We start from the raw sequence: 24,274 nt of genomic DNA, 5'->3' as shown, positions 1-24,274 counted from the left end.
CCAATTACAGGAGATAGAAACATTCTGGTCACAGAAGGTGACCAGAATGTTTCTAACCTTTGTGTCATTTGTTCCATTTGTTCGCAACTGAATAGAATGCTTACGAAGGTGATTCTGACTTTTCTGGACTGGTAGTAGTTTATCCACAGCAATCGTTCTGCCACACAATACCTCAAGGCTAACAAGGGGAAATTACACTTCAACGACTCGTTTGCATTAAAACAGTTATTTTTCTCACTACGATAGGGCGAAACCATCCCAGGCACACCCTCCCAATTTTTGGAATATAAATGTTAGAATAATTGTATCAAAGCAATCACAAAAGTTTTGGTGAAAAAAGTTCTCATGTATTGTAAACAACAGAAAGATATTGTCCGGCCCAAGAACTACAAAGGCGAAGAGGAAGCAGGACCAGACTCCCCTCCAGCCACCCTTTTTTGAACTCTTTTACAAACTTTTTTTAAAACTTTTTTACGACCTCTTTTTTTAATTATTTCACGAACCTCTTTTTCAACTCTTTTCCGACATCTCTTTTGAACTAATTTACGACCGCTTATTTGAACCAACCTTTTCTTTTGAACTGTTTTGTAATCAAAGGCAATGGCTGTTTACGACCCCTTCCCTTTGGAAGCCGCAGTTGCCATGTGGTCAGGGAAGGTCCAAATAAAAGAAGGAGGCGTGCAATCTTTTGCCAGATCATGCTGAGACAATGTACAAGGGTACAGTGTCCAGGCGTATCTCCTCAAATTGAGCCAAATTTAATTTTTGTCTCTGTTTAATTCTTTGTTTCTTGTCTTGTTTAATAGATGTCATCAGTGTTTGAACCTGACAATCAATATTTGGGGTTTTAGCACCAGCCGCTAGACTAGATCTGAGCAATCTAAGTCTATGACCACGAACAGATGAAGTCTACTCGGATGAGAGGCAAAACATCTTCTAAGAAAAACCAAACAGTCCAGATGCAATCGATTGAATGCTGTGAGATGACAATGACCTGGATGAACAAGACTATTCATAGACATCCGAGCAAAAATAAACTTGAGAAATTCCACAATAAACCATGAGGTGGAGGTGCATACCTGCGCAGGTGATTGAGAACGGTCATGTTTGCATACATATAGTAGAGGTAGTAAGAGTAGGGCGGGTTGTCCTCCTCTGTCCATCTGGCTGGCAGCGGACTGTCCAAGTTGAAGATATGCTGCTCCGGTTTGGACTCATCATCGACACTGTCAAAACCTACAACCTGCACCAGGGACCAAGACCGAGCAGCTCCGAAATAAAGCAATACATTCAAGATGAATGAAAACACAACATAAGTTGATACATACATGCTGAAGGAAGAGGTGCAGCTCAGGATGACTGGCGGGTTGGACTGTGACTTCAAACAGAGGCAGGAAGATGTTCTCCAGCATCTCCTGGAAGTTGGACAGCTGCTTTTTGGTGTGGTACACATCACTTGAAGGAGAAAACACACACACGCCAAAATAACTTCTATGGTAATATTGTTCTTTTCACAGAATAAATTGATTAAATAATTACTGCAAGGATTATTTTGGATGGACGGCGTGGCGCAGTGGGAGAGTTGCTGTGCGCAACCCGAGGGTCCCTGGTTCAAATCCCACCTAGTACCAACCTCGTCACGTCCGTTGTGTCCTGAGCAAGACACTTCACCCTTGCTCCTGATGGGTGCTGGTTGGCGCCTTGCATGGCAGCTCCCTCCATCAGTGTGTGAATGTGTGTGTGAATGGGTAAATGTGGAAGTAGTGTCAAAGCGCTTTGAGTACCTTGAAGGTAGAAAAGCGCTATACAAGTACAACCCATTTATTTAACTGTGTGTAAGTCTTGGGCTTAATTTGTGGGAAATCAAAAAATGAAGATGTATCTATCGTATGTAAAGTAAATAAGGAGAATACACTATTTTTTATTATTGGTTTAATTAGTCATAATCTTTCTTTATTTACATCCACCAAACATGGATGTTTTTTTTGTAATGTGGTTATGTAAAATAAAAATAATAAAGCATAAATGGAGCAATATAGACTAACATGGACAAATATAGTCACACAAATACACTATAGATTTTCTTAAAACTTTACCTCTGCTGTATGAAAAAAAACCTTATAATTTAAACTAAATAAGATATGATTTGGATTAATGTATATCTATTTATTTATTTAATCGGATTTTTTTTTTGTAAAAGTACCAAAAATATTGTAAAAAAAAAAAAACATGTATCACGGATACATGAACAAATACATTTTGATTATAAAAATACAGTATATATTTATTTAAATGTATTTGTCTGTATGGATGTATTCAATATTTATTTAATTTTATTTGTGTAAGTACAAAAATAGAGTAAAAAATTATAGACTATATTGGTCAACTTAATTTATATATTTAATTTATTATGTATGCAATGACTAAATGTGGATTAATCTGTATTAATTTATATAATATTATTTATTTGACTTGATTTAGGTAAGGAAAAACATCAGTAGACCCCCCCCCCCCCCCCCCCCCAAAAAAAAAAACAGTAAAAGTGGCCAAAAAGAAGGTTCCATAGCATTTTAGATTTTAGGAATTATAGCTGAATATATCTACAGATTAATGAACATAGCAAATTACATCTATTTATTTACCTATTTATTGATGTCTACGGAGGCAGAAGAGGTTTTGTTTGTGTGTTTGCGTCATATTATTAAAGTGATACAATAGTTGAGTGAGTGTAGTTGTTAGACTCACAAAAGTCTCGGCACTTGCACCAGCCAGCGCACGTTGTTCGAGTAGACCTGATGCTTGACGGCCCACTTGGCCAGTTTGTCCCACTCATCTCTACAGCGGCCGTAAATGGACAACCTGAGCTCCACATTCTGGTACTTGCTCTCCTCCAGGTCAGCCATCACCTCCTGGTGGACAGTGACATGACACGGTCAGCAGGGGGCACTACTTAGGCCTACATCCTGTATGAAGGTGCAGATCACTCATGAAGTCTGAGAGAGTGCACCTTAATGATGTGACCAAAGTATTTTCCCTCCACGTGATTGTCTGTTTTGATGAAGATCTCTCTCAAGATGGATTCACCGATGGGATTGTATTTGGCGTTGAACTTGTCAAAGCGATGGAAGGTGTTGCGATCCTGCAGGAGCAGAGAAAAAAAACGGTAGAAATTGCCAGACAATTTGAAGCTAACAAGATCCTGCAGTCTTATCAATAGCAGGGATTCGATCACGTGGAACTTCAATCAATCAATCAATCAATCAATCAATCAATCAATCAATGTTTACTTATATAGCCCTAAATCACAAGTGTCTCAAAAGGCTGCACGAGCCACAACGACATCCTGGGCTCAGATCCCACATCAAGGAAAGAAAAAACTCTACCCAATGGCATGACAATCTGAAGCCTTGGAAGGGACCGCAAAATATTGTGAGAGTCTAGTCCAGGCCTGGGCAATTATTTTTAATCGGGGGCCACATTTAAAGAAAAAAAATGTGTTTGGGGGCCGGTATATCTATTTTTAGGGACACTAGTACAAAACCTCACAATAATGTCTGATTGAATGCTAAAAACATTATGATAGACCACCTTAAAAAACGTAATGGAATTTTACATTTTTTCTATGAACGATAAAACACTGAATATTGACAAAATATGAATGTCACACCCCCTTTTGATCAAAATATTTTACAATCAAGTGAAACGCAACAAAAATTCAACCAACGGTGAAATATGAACGCGAAGGGTACAAAATAAACCCACCTACAATCTGATATATCTGATATATCACTAAGCTTTAGAACTCAGTGATATTCTGCGTCTGTGGAAACGCTTCCCACCTACGCTGCTTGGTGCCTCGTCTGAGCTGCTGTGAAGTAGATTACCATAGTAACGAATTAGATGACCATAGCAACTAATTAGATTGCCATAGTAACTGGTATAGCATCCAAAAGTGCAGCTTCCAACCATTGAAATACAAACCCCGTTTCCATATGAGTTGGGAAATTGTGTTAGATGTACAAAGTTTGTACTTTGTATGGTTCAAGACTTACGGTCATTAGAAAATATCACTGCACATCATTAAGGCAGCTACACTTTCCATCTTAAAGATGTAAAAAAATGATTTGGGAATGTCCGGCGGGCCAGATTGAAAAGCTAAACGGGCCACATGTAGCCCCTGGGCCTTAATTTGCCCAGGTCTGGTCTAGTGCATAGTGGCTCTGACATAATATTCTGAGAGTCTAGTCCATAGTGGATCTGACATAATAGTGTGAGAGTTCAGTCCATAATGGGGTCAGCAGGAGAACTTACGGCGTGCATGTCCAAGGTGTCCACGCTGAGGTCAAAGGCCGTCAGGTGCATCGTCTCAAACACTTCCATGAGCGTCTGGCCCTTGCCTCTCTCCACGTGCACGATCTCCCGTGGGTACTTCTTCATGGCTCTCTTGATGAAGCGCAGAAGGTGCTTCTGGTTCATGCAGGAGGAGGCGTGGATATGTGTGTCCACCTGCAGGTGCGCAAAACAAGAAGATGACGCCTCTGGATCGAGAGGAGGAAATAAAAACGAAAAGAGAAAAAGAAAAGCTTTGGCAAAGATGACGCCCGGGAGACCTTCCGGATGTTGTAGAAGTCTCGATGGGGGACTTTCTTCTGGGCTGCCAGCTCTTTCAATCTCGTTCAAGAGGACGTGCATCTGGAACTTGGAGCTAAGATACTGCAGGCGACGGTAGCAGAAGGACTTCCTGCATGTGGGAAAAGTTGCATCATGGTTCGTTTGGGACATGCAGCTTAACTATATATATTAATGAGAACTATATTGATTTGTTAATTTATTCATTTCATTTATTTTGTTTGTGTTACAGATTGAGGACAGGAAGAGAACAAACAAATGTGTTAGCAATTGCTATGAAATGGAAAAGGTATAGGATTAAGTAAACTGTGCTTGTTCCTACTCCTTTTCAGATATGCTGTCATAAAAAAACTGAAGAAATGTGATAGTTTCCATATTGTAACTGCGTGCAGGTTCGAAATAAACTAATACCATGAAGTCGCTTAACAAGTTACTTTACGGAACATCACTTTCTTACAACTGCATAGTTCATAAGTGGAAAATTGCTACATTTCAGGTTTGTCCATAAAGGGAATTTAAATGTTCATTTATATTAGTGATGCAGTTATCAACAGTCAAGATGAGCCAAATTGCCAATAAAGTTATGAATGATGATTATGATTACTTATGAATAATAAAAACTCTATCATCATATTTCTTTACAGTCGTCTTTTGCTACATTGCAATTCAAATACTGCATCTTTGCAGATTTTGGGGGGATATTTCAAAATTGTTTTCAAAAGCCTACATTCTACACATTTTTAGTGCTAAATTATGCATTTTCAAGAGTAATAATGACTACTTAATACTAAATAGAGGACACAAAATCAATCAGAACATGCTGTTCAGTATCATGGCCTATGATTGGCCCAGCCTCAGGAAGCGTTACTATATTGGAATAAGAAAGTGTAAAGGTGACCAAAGGGTGCTATTTCATTTCCAGAGGGCTCTCATATTGTTGGAAAATGTATTTAGAAGGTAGTAAACAGTTTTTTAAATTCTGTAGCTGTGATAAAATTACATTTAAGTCCCATCTTCAAACTCATTTGTATACTCCCTTTTAGACCAGTTGATCTGCTGTTTCTTTTCTGCTCTGCCCCGCCTCGTGTAGGATGAAGCTGGCTGTCCAAAAGTCGGGACCCGGGGTGGAACCGCTCGCCTGTGCATCGGTTGGGGACACTTGTGCGCTGCTGACCTGTCTCCGCTCGGGACCGTCTCCTGCTGGCCCCACTATGGACTGGACTCTCACTATTATGTTAGATCCGCTATGGACTGGACTCTCACTATTATGTTGGATCCACTATGGACTGGACTGCTAGATCGACTCGACGTCCATTACACCGGTCCCCACATCTGCGGTCCCCTTCAAGGTTTCTCATTGTCCCAGTGGGTTGAGTTTTACCTTGCCCTGATGTGGGATCTGAGCCGAGGATGTCGTTGTGGCTTGTGCAGCCCTTTGAGACACACACGTGATTTAGTGCTATATAAATAAACATTGATTGATTTAGGTTGACGTGACCCTGACCCCAAAAGGGACAAGCGGTAGAAAATGGATGGATGGATGGATGATTTAGGTTGATTGGCAACACTATATTGGCCCCTAGTGTGTGAATGTGAGTGTGAATGTTGTCTGTCTATCTGTGTTGGCCCTGCGATGAGGTGGCGACTTGTCCAGGGTGTACGCCGCCTTCTGCACGAGTGCAGCTGGGATAGGCTCCAGCACCCCCCCCCCCCCCCACCCCCACCCCGAGACGGACAAGCGGTAGAAAATGGATGGATGAATAATTAATGATTCCTATTCCATGGAAAATTAATTTCTCGTGGCCATGTCTGGAACCAATTAACTGAAATATACAAACACATTTTCAAAACTTCCCATGGTAGTTTTTAAACCACAATATGGTGATACAGTAGATTTCCACCTGCTTCTGCTTCTTTTCGTAGGCTTATATTGTAAGAATTTTTTTTTGGCTGATAACATAAATAGTGGTTTGTTAGCACTATCTGTGGGGGGAAAAGATTGCTGCAGCGAATAATCCAACAATAAAATGTTTTGACAAGACGTGTCGTTGTTTACAAATGTAATAACTGTGAGAGGCGTATTTTAGGGTTTGGTTTATAATTTTTTTTAAATTTTAGGGCCTTTCATGGGTGTCTATTATTTGCAGTTTTTTGCCATTCGTCATGGCATACAAAGACCCTCTGCGGGAATTTACATCATGTCATATAAAATCGAAGCTGTGTAGGAAATGTAATGTAAAGAAGAGAACAGATAACATACACTGGTCCGTTGATGATGAGCGCCATCATGACGTTCATATCAGCGATATACTCCTGCAGGTTTGGATATGGAAGGTCCAGCTCTGTGCTCCTGCCAGAAATATGCAATCATCAGTAAAAACACAGGTGCAATGGGAGCCATGCACAATTACAATCATTTCCATGCAGGAAACTTCACATGAGTAATAATGTACCATACAGCCATCCATTATCTACCGCTTGTCCCATTTGGGATAACGGGGGTGCTGGAGCCTATCCCAGCTGCATTCGGGCGGAAGACGGTGTACACAATGGACAAGTCGCCACCTCTTTGCAGGGCAAACACAGAGAGACAACATTCACACTCACATTCACACACTAGGGCCAATTTAGTGTTGCCAATCAACCTATCCCCAGGTGCATGTCTTTGGAGGTGGGAGGAAACCGGAGTACCCGGAGGGGACCCACGCAGTCACGGGGAGAACATACGGTATAAACTCCACACAGAAAGATACGAGCCTCGGAATCGAATGATGATTCATAGGAATATAATGGGAAATTATTGAACTGTGAATAATTTTTTGAAATTCCTTTAATAATCTGGATGTGAGCTGATTCCTCAAAAGCAGGGAACCTTCAGTAGAAAGTCATTTTTTAGTTTTTTGAATGTACAGCAATTTATTTTTCAAATCTAGTTGAATTTGGTTAAACATACAATATAAATATATATTTTTGACAGTGAAACTGCTCGATTAATTACCATCAAATATGGCCAGTAATAAAGTTTAAAATAATTATTCTTGTGAATTCCCATTGAAAATGGTAAACTTTTGAACATATTCAAAATTGTTAAATTTCCTTTCAAAATCAAAATGTATTACAAGTTGACTCATTTTGCATCGTTTTGAATGCTGTACATATATTTGCTATTTATTGCAATCCAAAAAATAAATGTAATCATTCCCCGAGTGTGTGCGATATAATCCAGACCCCCCTTGGTAGGTGACTTACTGCAAAGTAGGTGTCAGGTTCATCCCTGACAGTTTGGTTATGTTTTATTTTTTTTCCTTTGCATTAGTCTTTGTTTCCTCTCTGTGTGCTTATTTTGTCTGTTTCCTGTGTTTCTGACTGAGCGCTGTTTCCCCTCAACTGTGGCTGATTGGGACCTGGCCACACTTGGCGTCAATCAGCCCACCCCTATTTCAACCTGCCTTCCCATCCAGTCTGGGCTGGATTATTCTGTCAAAGTTAGTTGTTGACGAACCCCAAGATGCAGAAAAGGAGGCAGGCATTGAATACGAAAACATGATTTAATTTAAATAATAGAACAAGAACAAACAAAAGGGTACTAACACAAAGCGCGCACGAGGCGGATTACAAACTAAGGGAGCTAGCATTGGAGCTAGAAAACAAAAGGGAACTTAGCATGGAAGCTAGCAAGAATCGAGCAAGAAACAGAAGTTGTACATGTAATATAAAAACAAACTTGGAAGCAAGGAACAAAAGGCAGTAAGCTAAAAACCGCAACCGAAATATAGCTTACCGCTACCCTGCAAAGACACGACACGACACGACACGACAGGAGCGACAATACAGGAGGGACATCGACAAGACAATAATCCATCCCTCACTGGAGGAACAAAGCAGGTACAAATAGGAATGGGCTGATTGACACCAGGTGTGGCCAGGTGCCAATCAGCCGCAGCTGAGGAGAAACAGCGCTCAGGGAGAAACACAGGAAACAGACAAAATAAGAGCGCTCAGAGGAAACACTACACACACAGGAAACAAAGACAAATGCAGAGGGAAATACTAAAACATAGACAAACTGTCAGGGGCAAGCCTGACATTAGGGTCTTATATTCTGTCTTTCCTCAATGGAATTATTTCATTTTTGTCCTCAAAATTCTACACACAACACCCCACAATGACAATGACGATTTATCATAATTAAGCTGGAGGAACAGGTTAAGGATGTTCAGTTGAGACAAGATGCACCTGAGCTCACTTTTGAGCTTCATGGCAAAAAGTCTGTGAATACTTCTTTGATTTTTTTTAAGTTTTAATAGATTTACAAAAAAATTCAAATAAAAACTTAGCATTGTCTTTATGGGATATTTTTGTGTAGATTTTTGAGGACAAAAATTATTTAATTTCATTTTGTAATCAGGCTGCAACTTAACAAAATGTAGAAAAGTGACGCTCTGAACACTTTCAGGGTGCACTGTATAGGGCTTCAAATAAATCCAAATGTCACAAAGACAGCAACGCAAACACGCAAGGAGAAGAAAGAGTACAGGAAGCTGAGCTGAAGCACTGAGGAGGCCCAGTATGTCTGAGCCAATCAGCTGCCGGGACAGAGAACAAAGTGCTCTGCGATTGTCCTGCCATCAGCTATTAGTGTGTTGTGCACTATGTCACAAAAGCTAGACATCATACATTTGTACATAATTTTGAAATCCACAATGCTTTGAGACAATATTAAAGGGGCCGCAAAGTGGCGAGGGACCACTGTAAGCACAAATCACACGTCAAGTCAACAAATCACAAGCTAGACTTGCTATGAAAACTCACTTGTCCATCGTTGTTCTTGACGTGTAAACGTGCATGACACCATCCACCATCTTGCAGCCGTAGCCCACGTCTGGGGGCATGCTGGCCGGGTCCAGGTTTTTGTAAGGGTGTGATGCAGAAACAGGTGGGTGCACTGTGGGGTCTGTGGGAGTACAAAATTTAACGGCGAATGGCAGATTTGGAAGGACTCAAGTGTCGGCGTAAGGGTGCTGCACATAAGGCAGCATGCAAGGCGTGTGAAGTAGATGGGCGGTGGAACGTGTGGGAGCAACTTGTCATTTACCTTCCTCTTTGTCGGGACTAATTAGGACGAAGCTGCTAGCAATCATTAATCAATCGAAAAAATAAAAACTATTTATTTGCAGTAAGTCCTTAAAAACAGCGGTGCTTTGGTCATACAGAAGATCTTTGACAAGCGTTTCCACAGTAAGTTCTTAAAAACAGCATCATTTAAAGCAGGGCCGAATCAGGCCCGAGGGATGAGTTCGCCAAGTAAAAAATTTAGCCAAAATTTTTAAATGAAAGAAACTGGCATTCTAAATGTGTCCACTAGATGTCGCAATAGCAATTCTTTGTCCATCCATCCATTTTCTACCGCTTATTCCCTTTTGGGGTCGCGGGGGGCACTGGCGCCTATCTCAGCTACAATCGGGCGGAAGGCGGGGTACACCCTGGACAAGTCGCCAGCTCATCGCAGGGCCAACACAGATAGACATTCACACTCACATTCAAACACTAGGGCCAATTTAGTGTAGCCAATCAACCTATCCCCAGGTGCATGTCTTTGGAAGTGGGAGGAAGCCGGAGTACCCGGAGGGAACCCACGCATTCACGGGGAGAACATGCAAACTCCACACAGGAAGATCCCGAGCCTGGATTTGAACCCAGGACTGCAGGAACTTCGTATTGTGAGGCAGACGCACTAACCCCTCTGCCACCGTGAAGCCCGCAATTCTTTGTATGTATGTAAATGATGCTACATATGTAAACAAAAATAAACAAGATGTTAGTGCACCAGTCGAGGAAAATGAGCAAACTACATGAATAACATCCTATAATTTAATTTTGATATTATTTTTTTTTATCTTGATAGATTGAAAATGAACACCAATGAGTTGACTGATGAACATTACCACATCATTTATTCAGAAAGTATAAATAACAGATAAAGATAGAATACTATTAACCGCAACATGAATACGGCCCACCAGCGTCCAAAATCCGGCCCCTTGTTACTCTCGAGATCTTCTAGCTGCTCAGGCAAATCATATTGTCTAAAAAGGCATTTTCCCATCGATAACGTGACATCATTGCGCTCGCACCGCAGCGTGCGGAAAGTGCGCACTCTTTTAGTCAATTAGTGTGTAAGGAATATATATATATATATATATATATATATATATATATATATATATATATATATATATATATATATATATATATATACATACATATACACAGACACCCCGATCCTCGTCCAAATTTTTTTTAACCCAATGCGGCCCCCGAGTCAAAAAGTTTGAGGACCCCTGAAGTACATTATTGTAATTATGTGAGCATGTAATATAGCAACTAATCAGTGCTGTACTGCCAGCCAGCGATAAGCGCTGGAGTTGCCAGTTAACGATTAGTACTGTAGTTGCCAGTAAGCGATTTGTGAACTATTTACCAGCTTGCGATTAATGATTTACCATGAATTGATTAACGTGGACCCCGACTTAAACACGTTGAAAAACTTAATCGGTCGGGTGTTACCATTTAGTAGTCAATTGTACGGAATATGTGCTGTACTTTGCAATCTACAAACTGTACTTATAAAAGTTTCAATCAATCAATATCAAACGCACTAGTTTCCATCTAGCGATTAGTACATCAATTCCCAACTACCAATTAGCACACTATTTGCCAGTTAGCTATTAGCAGCACTACTGCTATTATTTATTGCACTACAAAAAAGTCCCCTGATGAAATGTTTTTTTTTTTTTAATGTAAAACATACGCTCCATCGCGCCATCAATTTGGGGGTTCTTGGCCTGGACAATGTTGAAGACCCCCGATTGGGAGGATATTTGAGCAGCATGTTTGTGGTGAGTAATGTACCTGTAGTGAAGGTGGCCTCTGCTGCCTCTTGGATGTCCTCCTCATAGATGTTTAGGTCAAGGGGTCGGTCGCTCAGCTCCTGCAGGTATCTAGCAGTGGTCGTGCAGAAGCTCTGCATAGAAAGGCCCATGTACTTCTGTCTAATGAAGAGTGCCTTCACCACACACTTTGCTGCATCCAGCAGGTCAGTGAATGGAACCTGGATTGAGAAGCCACAAACAATGAAAAAAGTGTATTCTCTATTTCAGATGCGGCACATAATGAGCACGCGTCTTACCCCACATTTCTCCTCTCCAGAGATGCTGACTCGCTGGTACTCTCTCTCTGGGGGCAGCTCTCTCTCCAGCAGGTCCAGCGCTTGGTTTTGCTCCTTCATGTATCTGACAGAAGATTCATCGCTTTTTAAAAGTTCTCTTCTGCCGCTTGAGGGTAACTGAGTGGCTTGTTGTGAGAGACCAGCATGTGTTTGTAAGTGTGGAGGCACTCACTCAAGATCAGCTGCGCTGTCGGTTTTCATAAACTCCTGTTTGGCTCGCAGCAAAATGTCTGGTTCAAATCTGTGGACAGACAAGCTGAGCTCACATTGGTCAGCATTGATCATCCTCACAAAAACACACGTAGGAGGGAGGGACTCATTTATCAATATTGTGTTTCGTTCTTTCATCACACCGAGATGCCATTTGGTTGACTTTTAAGCAACATATAAGCACCACATCTTATATTATAGTGCTGTTTCAGCCTGTACAGCTATGAAGGTCAGCAAAACAAGTGCTCTTGCGGTTACTAATGCACAGACACATACTTTTTATTATGTGAACCCTCAAAAGTCGAAGGCAATACATTTAAAAATACATTTTAATCAGGGATGTCAAAATATGATCTAATTCATGAGCATTAATTATAAATACAGGCGGAATAATCGCGCAATAGTGGATGGTATAGAGCAGTGGTTCTCAAATGGTACCCCTGGGGGTACTTGAAGGTATGCCAAGGGGTATGTGAGATTTTTAAAAAATATTCTAAAAATAACAACAATTCAAAAATACTTTATAAAAATATTTATTGATTAATACTTCAACAAAATATGAATATAAGTTCATAAACTGTGAAAAGAAATGCAACAATGCAATATTCAGCGTTGACAGCTAGATTTTTTGTGGACATGTTCCATAAATATTGATGTTAAAGATTTCTCTTTTTTGTGAAGAAATGTTTAGAATGAAGTTCATAAATCCAGATGGATCTCTATTACAATCCCAAAGAGGGCACTTTAAGTTGATGATTACTTTTATGTGTAGAAATCTTTATTTATAATTGAGTCACTTTTTTATTTTTCATCAAGTTTTTTGTTATTTTTATATATTTTTTTCCAAATAGTTCAAGAAAGACCACTACAAATGAGCAATATTTTGCACTGTTACACAATTTAATAAATCAGAAACTGATGACATAGTGCTGTATTTTACTTCTTTATCTCTTTTTTTCAACCAAAAATGCTTTGCTCTGATTAGGGGGTACTTAAATTAAAAAAGTGTGCACAGGGGGTACATAACTGAAAAAAGCTTGAGAACCACTGGTATAGAGTAGGGGTCGGTAATCCAAAATGTTGAACGAACCATATTGGACCAAAAATACAAAGAACAAATCTGTCTGGAGCCGCCAAAAATTAATAGCCGTATACAAGTCTTTTAATGAAATCAACGCATGACGTAAGTGTCTATATTAGCTGTAATAGCCTACTATCAAAATGACTGTGTGTCTCAGGCTGAAGCAAATCTTTGTTGACAAAAATGTAGAAATGTATTATTTATTCTACACATTTTTACAACATTAGTAAATCAGAGGCAACTTTGAAGATGAGATAACTCCGGTGAATTATTGTCAAATTGTTTCTAGAGTCAAACAAAAAACATTTATATTGTATATATTATATAAAAATATAATATAATATAATATAATATATCAGAATATATAATATACTGTAAAATATTATGTTAATATTATATATATGTTATATTTTATATTGCTGCTATGGTACATTTTTTGTCTACTTTATACCTGCATATCCTTTCCATTCTTACCCTTTCCATCCTTTGTAACTGAGCTACTGTGTGGAACTATTTCCCTTGTGGATCAATAAAGTTTGTCTAAGTCTAAGTCCAATGTATGAACTATAAAAGCCAAGTTTTTCTTAACTGTCATATTAACATAAAGACAGATTAATTACTGTATGTTATTTTTATATTCAATCAGTCAGTTTGTGTAAGTAACTGATATTTAACAGCGTTGCTCATATCATACAATTGCAAGATAAACTAGGGTTTTTTTTGGCATTTGAGGCATGCTTTTTATATAGAAATGTTTGACTTTAGAGGTTCAATTGTTTTCGAGTTTATTAATGTTTGGCTATAGTGGTATACATAAAACTAGTAAAAGTAGTCCTGAAGAAAGAAAACAACATTGTAAAGAAGTTAATGTAGGTTATTATGTTAATCAAATCTCGCATACTTGACGTCCTGGCTAATCTGTCTCTCCAGACGCTGGCGTCTCTCCTCCAGTTTTTCTATAGGGCTGTCCTCTGGGAACTCATAAGGAGCGCTGCGCATCTCACTGTCTGCCAGGCTTCGTGAGAACAGCTCCTTCACAAGGACACACACACACGTTGAACAAAACACCGCAAGCGTTGATAACGATGACAACAACAACTGACCTCAGCGATTTCCTTGTACTTCCCGTCCATGGATGTCCGCAGGTCAATGGACTGTTTCAAGGCCACGGGAATCCCAGGTAAAGAATGCTGGGGAGTGAGAAGGTGGCGAGTACCACGGAGGTCCACTGAAAAAGATTAATCAATCTTCCATTATAAAAGCATGATCATTTTTGCACCCTGTTGTACCCTCCATAGCGCAGGTGTTTGGGGGCCAGATCTGGTCCGTCACATCGTTTTATGTGGACCGCGAAAGCTTAGAAAAAAATAGGCCTGATCTACAAAACCCAAAACAAGTGAAGTTGGCATGTTGTGTAATTCGTAAATAAAAACAGAATACAATGTTTTGCAAATCCATCCATCCATTTTCTACCACTTGTCCATAATCCTTTTCAACTTATAGTCAATTGAATAGACTGCAAAGACAAGATATTTAATGTTCGAACTAAGAAACTTAATTTTTGTTTGTAAATAATCATTACCTTACAATTTAATGGCAGCAACACATTGCAAAAAAGTTGGCACAGGGGCATTTTTATCACTGTGTTACATGGCCTCTCCTTTTAACAAAACTCAGTAAATGTTTGGGAACTGAGGAAACCAATTTTTTAAGCTTTTCAGGTGGAATTCTCTCCTATTCTTCCTTGATGTACAGCTTAAGTTGTTCAACAGTCTGGGGTCTCCGTTGTAATCTTTTATAATGCGCCACACATTTTCAATGGGAGACAGGTATGGACTACAGGCAGGCCAATGTTTTACTATGAAACCCTGCTGTTGTAACACATGGCTTGGCATTGTCTTGCTGAAATAAGCAGGGGCGTCCATGATAACGTTGCTTGAATGTTTGATGAGCATTCCTCAACTTTCTGTCTTTTTTGCCAATTTTGCCTGCTTTTTTGAAACATGTTGAGCTAATATTTGCAAAAAATACAGTTTTTCAGTTCGAACGTTGAGTATCTTTTCTTTGCAGTCTATTTAATTGAATATAGGTTGAAAAAGATTTGCAAATCATTGTATTCTGTTTTTATTTAGGATTTACACAATGTGCCAACTTCACTGGTTTTTGGGGTTTTTACGTTTGCGTGTACTAAAAAACTTGATGGCACACGCAAAGCTGATCTACTAAACTTGTGCACAGAGGATTAAGTCTCTTAAGTGAGCAGAATAAGGAGCACAATCCATTTTGCATGTCTGTCCTCATGAATAATAATAATACTAAAAATAATAATACATTTTACTTATAAGGCGCCTTTCTAGAAACTCAAGGATACTGTACACAAACAAAATAATTAAATCAATCGGATAACAACAATGCCATCCATCCATTTTCTACCGCTTATTCCCTTTTTTGGGGTTGCGGGGGGGCGCTGGCGCCTATCTCAGCTACAATCGGGCGGAAGGCGGGGTACACCCTGGACAAGTCGCCAATTTATCGCAGGGCCAACACAGATAGACAGACAACATTCACACTCACATTCACACACTAGAGCCAATTTAGAGTTGCCAATCAACCTATCCCCAGGTGCATGTCTTTGGAGGTGGGAGGAAGCCGGAGTACCCGGAGGGAACCCACGCATTCATGGGGAGAACATGCAAACTCCACACAGGAAGATCCCGAGCCTGGATTTGAACCCAGGACTGCAGGAACTTCGTATTGTGAGGCAGACGCACTAACCCCTCTGCCACCGTGAAGCCCATATAACAACAATGAATGATTAAATTTACAGTGAATAAGCACTTAGGAATAGGTGTGTTTTAAGTCTTGATTTAAAGAGGGACATTGAGTCCGTATTGCGAAGGAGTTCCTGTGTACCGTATTTATCGGACTATAAGTCACAGTTTTTTTCATAGTTTGGCCAAGGGTGCGACTTATACTCAGGAGCGACTTATGTGTGAAATTATTAACACTTTACCGTAAAATATCAAATAATGGTATTTAGCTCATTTACGTAAGAGACTAGACGTATAAGATTTCATGGGATTTAGCGATTAGGAGTGACAGATTGTTTGGTAAACGTACAGCATGTTCTATATGTTATAGTTATTTGAATGACTCTTACCATAATATGTTACGTTAACATACCAGGCACATTCTCAGTTGGTTATTTATGCGTCATATAACGTACACTTATTCAGCCTGTTGTTCAGTATTCTTTATTTATTTTAAATTGCCTTTGAAATGTCTATTCTTGGTGTTGGGTTTTATCAAATAAATTTCCCCAAAAAATGTGACTTATACTCCAGTGCGACTTATATATGTTTTTTTCCCTCTTTATTATGCATTTTCGGCAGGTGCGATTTATACTCCGGAGCGATTTCTAATCCGAAAAATACAGTACTTTCTACTACTGGGTAGAACAGAGAGCCTGTTGATTAGACTGAGTGACTACTGTTTCTACCTAGCTGCAGGCTTGTGTATCGTTCAAACATGAATACCAGAGTGTAGACACAAATAACAACTCACCGCGACATCCCAGTATCTGAGAAACACTGGCTTTATGCCAGGAATGAGAACAATTGGTGAAAAGACGGAGTGACGACAAGAGGAGAGGAGACGACAACTTGCGTGTTCCACCACCTTCTGTTCAGCACCATCTTACCAACACATCCTACTCAACATGCAGGAGCAGCATCATCCCTGCTATTTAACGCTCCACTGAGCATAGTGAGGCCAAATGAATGTTTTGAACTCTGAAAATAAGTACTCCTCTCACATTCAAACAACAGTACTTGTGTAGCAATTATGCGCTACTACCTTCTTAAAATGACTCGACACAAGTGAGTACATCCAAAGTGTGACTATTTAGTGCAAGCACCATTAATATCTGGCAGTGAGTCGATCCTCTTGGATTTGGAAGTTCACCAGAGCTGATCAGGCTGTTACAGCAATCCTCTCACACGCCTCCATGATGACATCACCGGTCTAGTTGGTGGATACTAAAAGTATTTCACTCTTCCACCTTCGATTTGAGGATGCTTCAGGTGCAAAATGGGGTACAGGTATGGAAGCATACTTGGCAACGCCATTATCTTCATCCTCTTGAGCAGTGACTTTCAAACCTTTTCCACCAAGTGCCACCTCAGAAAAAATGTGGCTCTCCAAGTACCACCGTAATGACCAACATTAAAAAACAGTAGCGTAGTAGGCCTGAGTATTTGTTAAAAACAAGCCAGAGGTTCTATTATATATTTTTGGCCAATGTAACATTACACACAGTGAAAAAATAAAACATTTACTTTAATCAAATAATTATTTGGTGTACGACTAGATCAGTGGTTCTTAACCTGGGTTCGATCGAACCCTAGGGGTTCGGTGAGTTTGCCTCAAGGGTTCGGCGGAGCCTGCGCCGCGGAGGTCAAAACACACCCAACTCATCGTGTAAATAAAAACTTTTCCCTATCGGCGTATTTTGGATACCCCCAAAAAATGTTCCCTCTAATTTTTTACATCTGATTTGCAAGTGTGTAATTTTTTGTGAGTTTATGTGTTGGTTTTGTTCTTTTAACAAGGGGATGTTCATGCACGGTTCATTTTGTGCACCAGTAAAAAACAAGCCATATAACTTTGTCTTCAAATTAGAATTTTTTTATGTATTTATTTTTTCACTAAAGGGTTCGGTGAATGCGTATATGAAATTGGTGGGGTTCGGTACCTCTAATAAGGTTAAGAACCACTGGATTAGAAGGAGCCCGCGTACAACTAATGATACATGCACTGCAGTTTGATAATCACTGCTCTACAGCAAGGCATTTTATCATGTTAGTCATGGTGGAAAACGGCCATGTACCTTTCACATTTGTAGGACTCAGTATAAAACTAAAATGGCACATTCAGCTTCATGGCAAAGACTACTTTCTGGCTAGGCAACACATCAAAGCCTGTGCACTATTGCCAAATAACATCTTGGAATTGTAACTGCATGCAAAGTCCACTACATAATAGCAGCAATCCAACCATTGTACCTACTACTTTATAGCATATCCACTTTTAATTTCTACAATACTATGCATCTGTAATTAAACGACTTTTGTGAGATAGTGCAGGTGAAATAGTACGAAGCGGTGTCCTCACTATGCAAAACAAGCCTGAGTCAAACAAGCTTCACCCTCAGCCACAGAGTCACAGATGTCGCCGCGCTCGTCTGTGCAAGCTAATGGCCTGCTAAGATGTCACTTTGGACCATATCACTTTCCCCTGATAACATAGGACAGTGTTGTCGTCAAGGGCAACATGCGACCAGCGGCAAAGACACCCAAGATGGGCCCCGGTGAAGCCGAGCCAAGCGTACCCGGAGCTAATCCCCATAATGGCTGCTATATTTGGATCAGATGCATCTAGGTTACGTAACATCTCATCCCCTCACAGTCGGAGCCACAAGCAGCGGTAAAATAAGTCATGGTTTACTTGATGATACCATATAATCTCTTGCACTGGAGCTTTTATGGATCTAAATGAGCAGGGTAAGGCATAAAAGAGACCGTAAACAGCAAAGAGGCATGCTGAGGTGTAAGGGAAACAATAGCATGCATGTTAGTAAGGAGGCTTAGAATGGGGTCAAATAGCATGAGCTTGTCGAGAGACCTTTAGTGCATAAATATTTCAGTAAAAAAACAGCGTGACGCGTCCAACTCAAAGCACATCATGCCCTGTGTGCTCTGTGCACAAGTGGAAACAGGGTCGTCTGATGCCTTCAAGCAGCAAGTAAACAACAAAGATGAGCACATTTTATTGTACTTTATTATGAAAAACTTTCCCTGACTATCTCATTGGTATCATTAGATTACAATAGATCTGCCAATTGAGACACGACAATAGTGATGGTAATTTAGACTCTTATGGGTTTTTGTGCTACTTCAATGGATTTATTACCAGAAGACTTGTAACATGGATTTCTAATATAAAAATATAATCGGATCAAATATTCATTAATCATTTATTACTTTACATATTATTTACATTATTATTGTTATTATTATCAATCCTGTCACACACTTGTCCAAAAACCCACCAGAAAAAAACAGAAAACTTACAGCAGCCATGGAGAAGGTGGCAATATGGCTACATGACTCTAGTCTTATATTAAACATTAAGAAAATTGCAACAACGTATTTTGTAAACAAATATAAATTTTCATCCTTTCCAAATACAACAGTTAAATGGGAAATAATACAAAATGTTAGTGAATATCGTTACCCGGGTGTCATTTTAGACCAACACTTAGCTTTAAAAAACATATCAAACAGATTTGCCAGAGTCTTAAATACAGCATAAAAACGTTCAAATGTATCAGGAATTTATTAACACTGGAGGCAGCTAAAAATTATTTTAATGCACTGATTATGTCTCATTTTTATTATTGTATGACATGTTGGTTGCAGGCAAGCAAAATCACACTGACACCATTGGAAACTTTGCACAAACAGTCGCTCAAAATCCTTGACCGAAAACCACAACACCACCATTACTGCTAAGTTCTCCAAAAATATAGATTTGTCAAATTTAGCTAACATTCAAAGATTAGCATCAATACGAATGGCCCATCGAATCCTAAATAAGACTGCACCAGCGCCACTTAAACACTTTGTTCAGTTTACATCTGCTGTGACAACTAGAAACACACAAGCCTCCACCAGCGGGCGGTGTAGCGTACCCAGATGTAAAACATATTTTGCACAATCAGCCTTTTCATATAAAGCCATAAAGAAATGGAACGACCTCACAACAAACTTGAAAAGTTTAACAGATTACTCTTCATTCACGATTGAAGTTAAAAAGTGGCTTTGGAGCAATCAAAGCTGCTCACACGGTCACATTTTCTACCGCTTGTCCCTTTTGGGGTCGCGGGCGCGGGTCACTCAGCTGCACACTGTACACCCTGGACAAGTCGCCACCTCATCGCAGGGCCAACACAGATAGACGGACAACATTCATAATCAATCAAACAATCAGTCAATCAATCAATGTTTATTTATATAGCCCTAAATCACAAGTGTCTCAAAGGGCTGGACAAGCCACAACGACATCCTCGGTTTAGATCTCACATCAGGGCAAGGAAAAACTCAACCCAGCGGGATGACAATGAGAAACACTCATATTCACACACTAGGGCCAATTTTCTGTGTTGCCAATCAACCTATCCCCAGGTGCATGTCTTTTGAGGTGGGAGGAAGCCGGAGTACCCGGAGGGAACCCACGCAGTCACGGGGAGAACATGCAAACTCCACATGTAAAGATCCCGAGCCCAGAATCGAACCCAGGATTTTCGTACTGTGAGGCAAACGCACTAACCTCAGATCCACCATGCTGCTGGGAGGTAATGGGTCCCATTTGTATAGTCTTTGGTATGACTCGGCCGGGGTTTGAACTCACAACCTTCCAGTCTCTAACCACAAGGCCACTGAGCTAGTGAACCAACGCAACATTTACAAGAAACTGAACGACAAATCGGGACTTAGAATGTGCACAAATAAAAGAAGAATCAGCATCCGGGGTAACAGTATTTGCTGGTCTACCAAAGACTGCTTCCATTGAAAGAAATATCAGAAAATGAAGATGGCTCGTTCACGAATGACTCATCACTATGAGAAAAACATAAACATTCCCAACCACAGTAAGATATTCAGCAGCTAAAATCAACATTTTAATTGTCCTGTCACACAATACACAACCTATTGTTGCTTGGCAGAGTTTATAGTCACCAATCAAAACAGACCCACAGCATCATGATTTCTACACACATCTGTATACACTGCTCTGTATTGCATAAAAAACCCATTTTAAAATGTAGATTTTAGCCAAAATGCAACAGCAATCTGTGTTTGCATGACTGCGCAGATTTCATCCACCGATGTTTCCCAACACAAAAAAAACCCCTCAGCTATATTCACAATCTAGTGCTAACATTGTGATAGGAAGGTACGTCCTGGGCATGATGTTAAAGTGCATCCGGCAGTGGAAGCTCCTCTATGGGGTCTTGGGGCACAAGGAGGTTAACCGCTTAACTAGTGTTACCCCGGGTGGCCCTTGGCAAAGTCCTAGTACCTGACTGCCACCGAGCCAGGGATACGGTGAAGACCTCGACAGCAGAGCAGGCGGAAGACGGTAGATTTTAACAACTACCACAACGGCTGCGATGGCGGTAGGAGGTTGCAGCAGAAAAGGGTCCCCAGTCGTCTTGGACTCCATGCCACTGGACCCCGACCCGATTCTGTCAAGGATCGTGTGGTGACTGTCTTTGCACTAGTCTCATGCACAGGCACCCTCCAGAAAGGGATACAACCCTACCAGGAGGATTGTCATACTCGTTTCGAGTGACCGCCGATGATGATAGGAAGGTTTTCTGGGGGGAGTTTGAAAGGCGCAAAAGAAGTCTGATAAATGAATAACTTGGCATCAGTGTTAAAAAGTCATGTGAAGAAAGTCAGGTCCCACTAGTCCCGTCTAAATAAGCTTCTTCCTACAGCTCTTCAAAGAGTCTGATGCATGCTTGGTCATGCAATAGCCATTAAAAACTTGTAATAATCCTCTCAGTCCACTCCAAGTTTTTGTGTCAGTCAATCCACAGTAGCACCGTGTGCTAAAGAAGGCGCGGCTCCAGGCGCTTACACAAAGGCGTCAAGGGACAAGAGGAGGGGTGAGGAATTGAAGGGGGGATATTTCTGCTTTGGCTCGGGACCAGGCTACATAGTGGAGGTACCTGTCTCTTCACAGCAGCTAGACAGGGCCGAGCGAGGGGAGACACACGGGGGGAGACAAAGGAAGAGATGGAGCATGCCAGGATGCCATCGTCTGTCCTTTCCTACTTGAACACAATGGAGGGGGAGGAAGGACAGAGGAGTTTGAAGTGAGAGGGGAAAAAAGGCACACACAATCATCTGCCATATTGTCCTGCTCCTCGCTCTATCCCTGCCATACGTACACTGAGGTGGTCCTGCAGGTCCATTAACTCCCCCCTCACATGGTGCCAGTGTGTGTGTGTGTGAGACCCCCCTTCCTCCTGCTCCTGGAGCTGCTCTTCCTCATTTCTGGAATGTACCACGGGAGAGCTCGGAGGAGGGGGAGGTGGGAGACGGCGTATAAAATCACGTGATGGATGGTTGGCCACGCTGCAAACCTTACAAACCTTCGTCCTACTAAATGTCGTCATCACCGCTTTTTTTTGTTTTTTGCTGAAATTATGTTTGCTGTGTTCATGAATTACAAACGTAAATAGTGCTGGCTCAGCTACACGAAGATCATGTCTTTATTCCCATCTCCTCTCACAGATTAGAGGGCCGGCGCGTCGGTCCAATTCTGAGATAAGGGAATCATATGGACAAAAAAAAAATATTATTACAATAATTAAGTCGACTGATGTTAATATCCTAAATCTTTTTTTTTTCTTTTTAAATACTGATTATTTATGTATTTAATATTTGTTTACTTACTATGGTATTTTATCAATTAATCAATCAATCAATGATTATTTAAATAGCCCTAAATCACTAGTGTCTCAAAGGGCTGCACAAACCACAACACAAACCACAACAACATTCTCGGTAGAGTCCACATAAGGGCAAGGAAAACTCACACCCAGTGGGACATCGGTAAGAATGATGACCCAGGGGGACGTCGGTGACAATGATGACTATGAGAAACCTTGGAGAGGACCGCATATGCGGGCAACCCCCCACCCAGGGAAATCGAGACCAATGGATGTCGAGCGGGTCTAACATCATACTGTAAAAGTTCACTCCATAGTGGATCCAACACAACCGTGAGAGTCCAGTCCAAAGTGGATCCAACACAGCAGAGAGACTCCCATCCAAAGTGGAGCCAGCAGGAAACCATCCCAAGCGGAGACGGACTAGCGGCGCAGAGATGACCCAAACGGTACACAGGCGAGCGGTCCATCCTAGGTCACGGCTCCATTATTAAGTATTCACTGTTCTGTTACAGAGAACAAGGAAATGGGATAAAATTGCTATGGTATGAAAATGGGTAGGATTAGATAAGCTCTGCTTCTTCCTACTCCTTTTTGGACATGCTGTAATGAAACAACTGGAAATATAAAGTGTAAAGTTAAAGTACAAATGATTGTCACACACACACTTGGAGTGGCGAAAATATTCTCGGCATTTGACCCATCACCCTTGTTCACCCCCTGGGAGGTGAGGGGAGCAGTGGGCAGCAGCAATGGCCATGCCCGGGGTATCATTTTTGGTGATTTAACCCCCAATTCCAACCCTTAATGCTGAGTGCCAAGCAGGAACGCAACGGCTCCCATTTTTATAGTCTTTGGTTTGAACTCACAATAAACCTGTGATGCATTAAATTGAATCATAAAGTTGGAAATAAACTGAAATTGAACTAAACTGAACTGGTCTGTCTCCATGCAAATTATTTTTGCTCTTTCTGCAGGGTTTTTTGTTTATTTCTATTCTCATTTTACAAATTCCACGAGCTTGGCTGCGCCGAAAACATTTTCATTGAAAATTCACAGCAAATTACTGGCTGATAGTTGCATTACTTTCACTGTAACTTTTTCAGTAATTTACGGTGAAATGTATTCACAGCAATTCATTTTACCCCTGGAGCTATGGGTTTCACAGTTAATTATAATAGAATTACAATTAAAGTCATCCCTTGCCACACCGCGCTTCAAATATCGTGTCTTCAGCACATTGCATCATTTAGTTTTTTGAAGCATATTCTACAATTTAATCTTTCTCGTGCATAAAAATGGCGAAATAAACTACAAAAATATCAATACCATTGTAGTTGAGAACAAACCAATGAGGGGGCGCTGTCAGTATTGTGGACATTGATTGGCTCAGCTTAAGGCAGCATTACAATATTGCATTAAAAGCGTGTAAAGGTGACTAATCGGTGGTGTTTCATGTCTAAACGGATTTCATAATGTTGAAATGTATGTATGTATGTATGTATGTATGTATGTATGTATCTAGAAGGTTATAAACAGCTTTTTTATGTGCTGGCTGTGACAATATTTGATTTATGTAATTTGGGACTCCTACTTTGGGGAA

General features: G+C 40.5%; 1 pseudogene; it reads right to left on the bottom strand.

The window, feature by feature from the left end:
- Positions 1-24,274, bottom strand: part of LOC133554633 (AMP deaminase 2-like) — a 53,466-nt pseudogene that overhangs the window by 9,038 nt on the left and 20,154 nt on the right.

The sequence above is a fragment of the Nerophis ophidion genome, linkage group LG06, assembly GCF_033978795.1.
Source record: "Nerophis ophidion isolate RoL-2023_Sa linkage group LG06, RoL_Noph_v1.0, whole genome shotgun sequence".
Lineage (NCBI taxonomy): Eukaryota > Metazoa > Chordata > Actinopteri > Syngnathiformes > Syngnathidae > Nerophis > Nerophis ophidion.
This window is presented reverse-complemented; position numbering and strand designations above follow the sequence as displayed.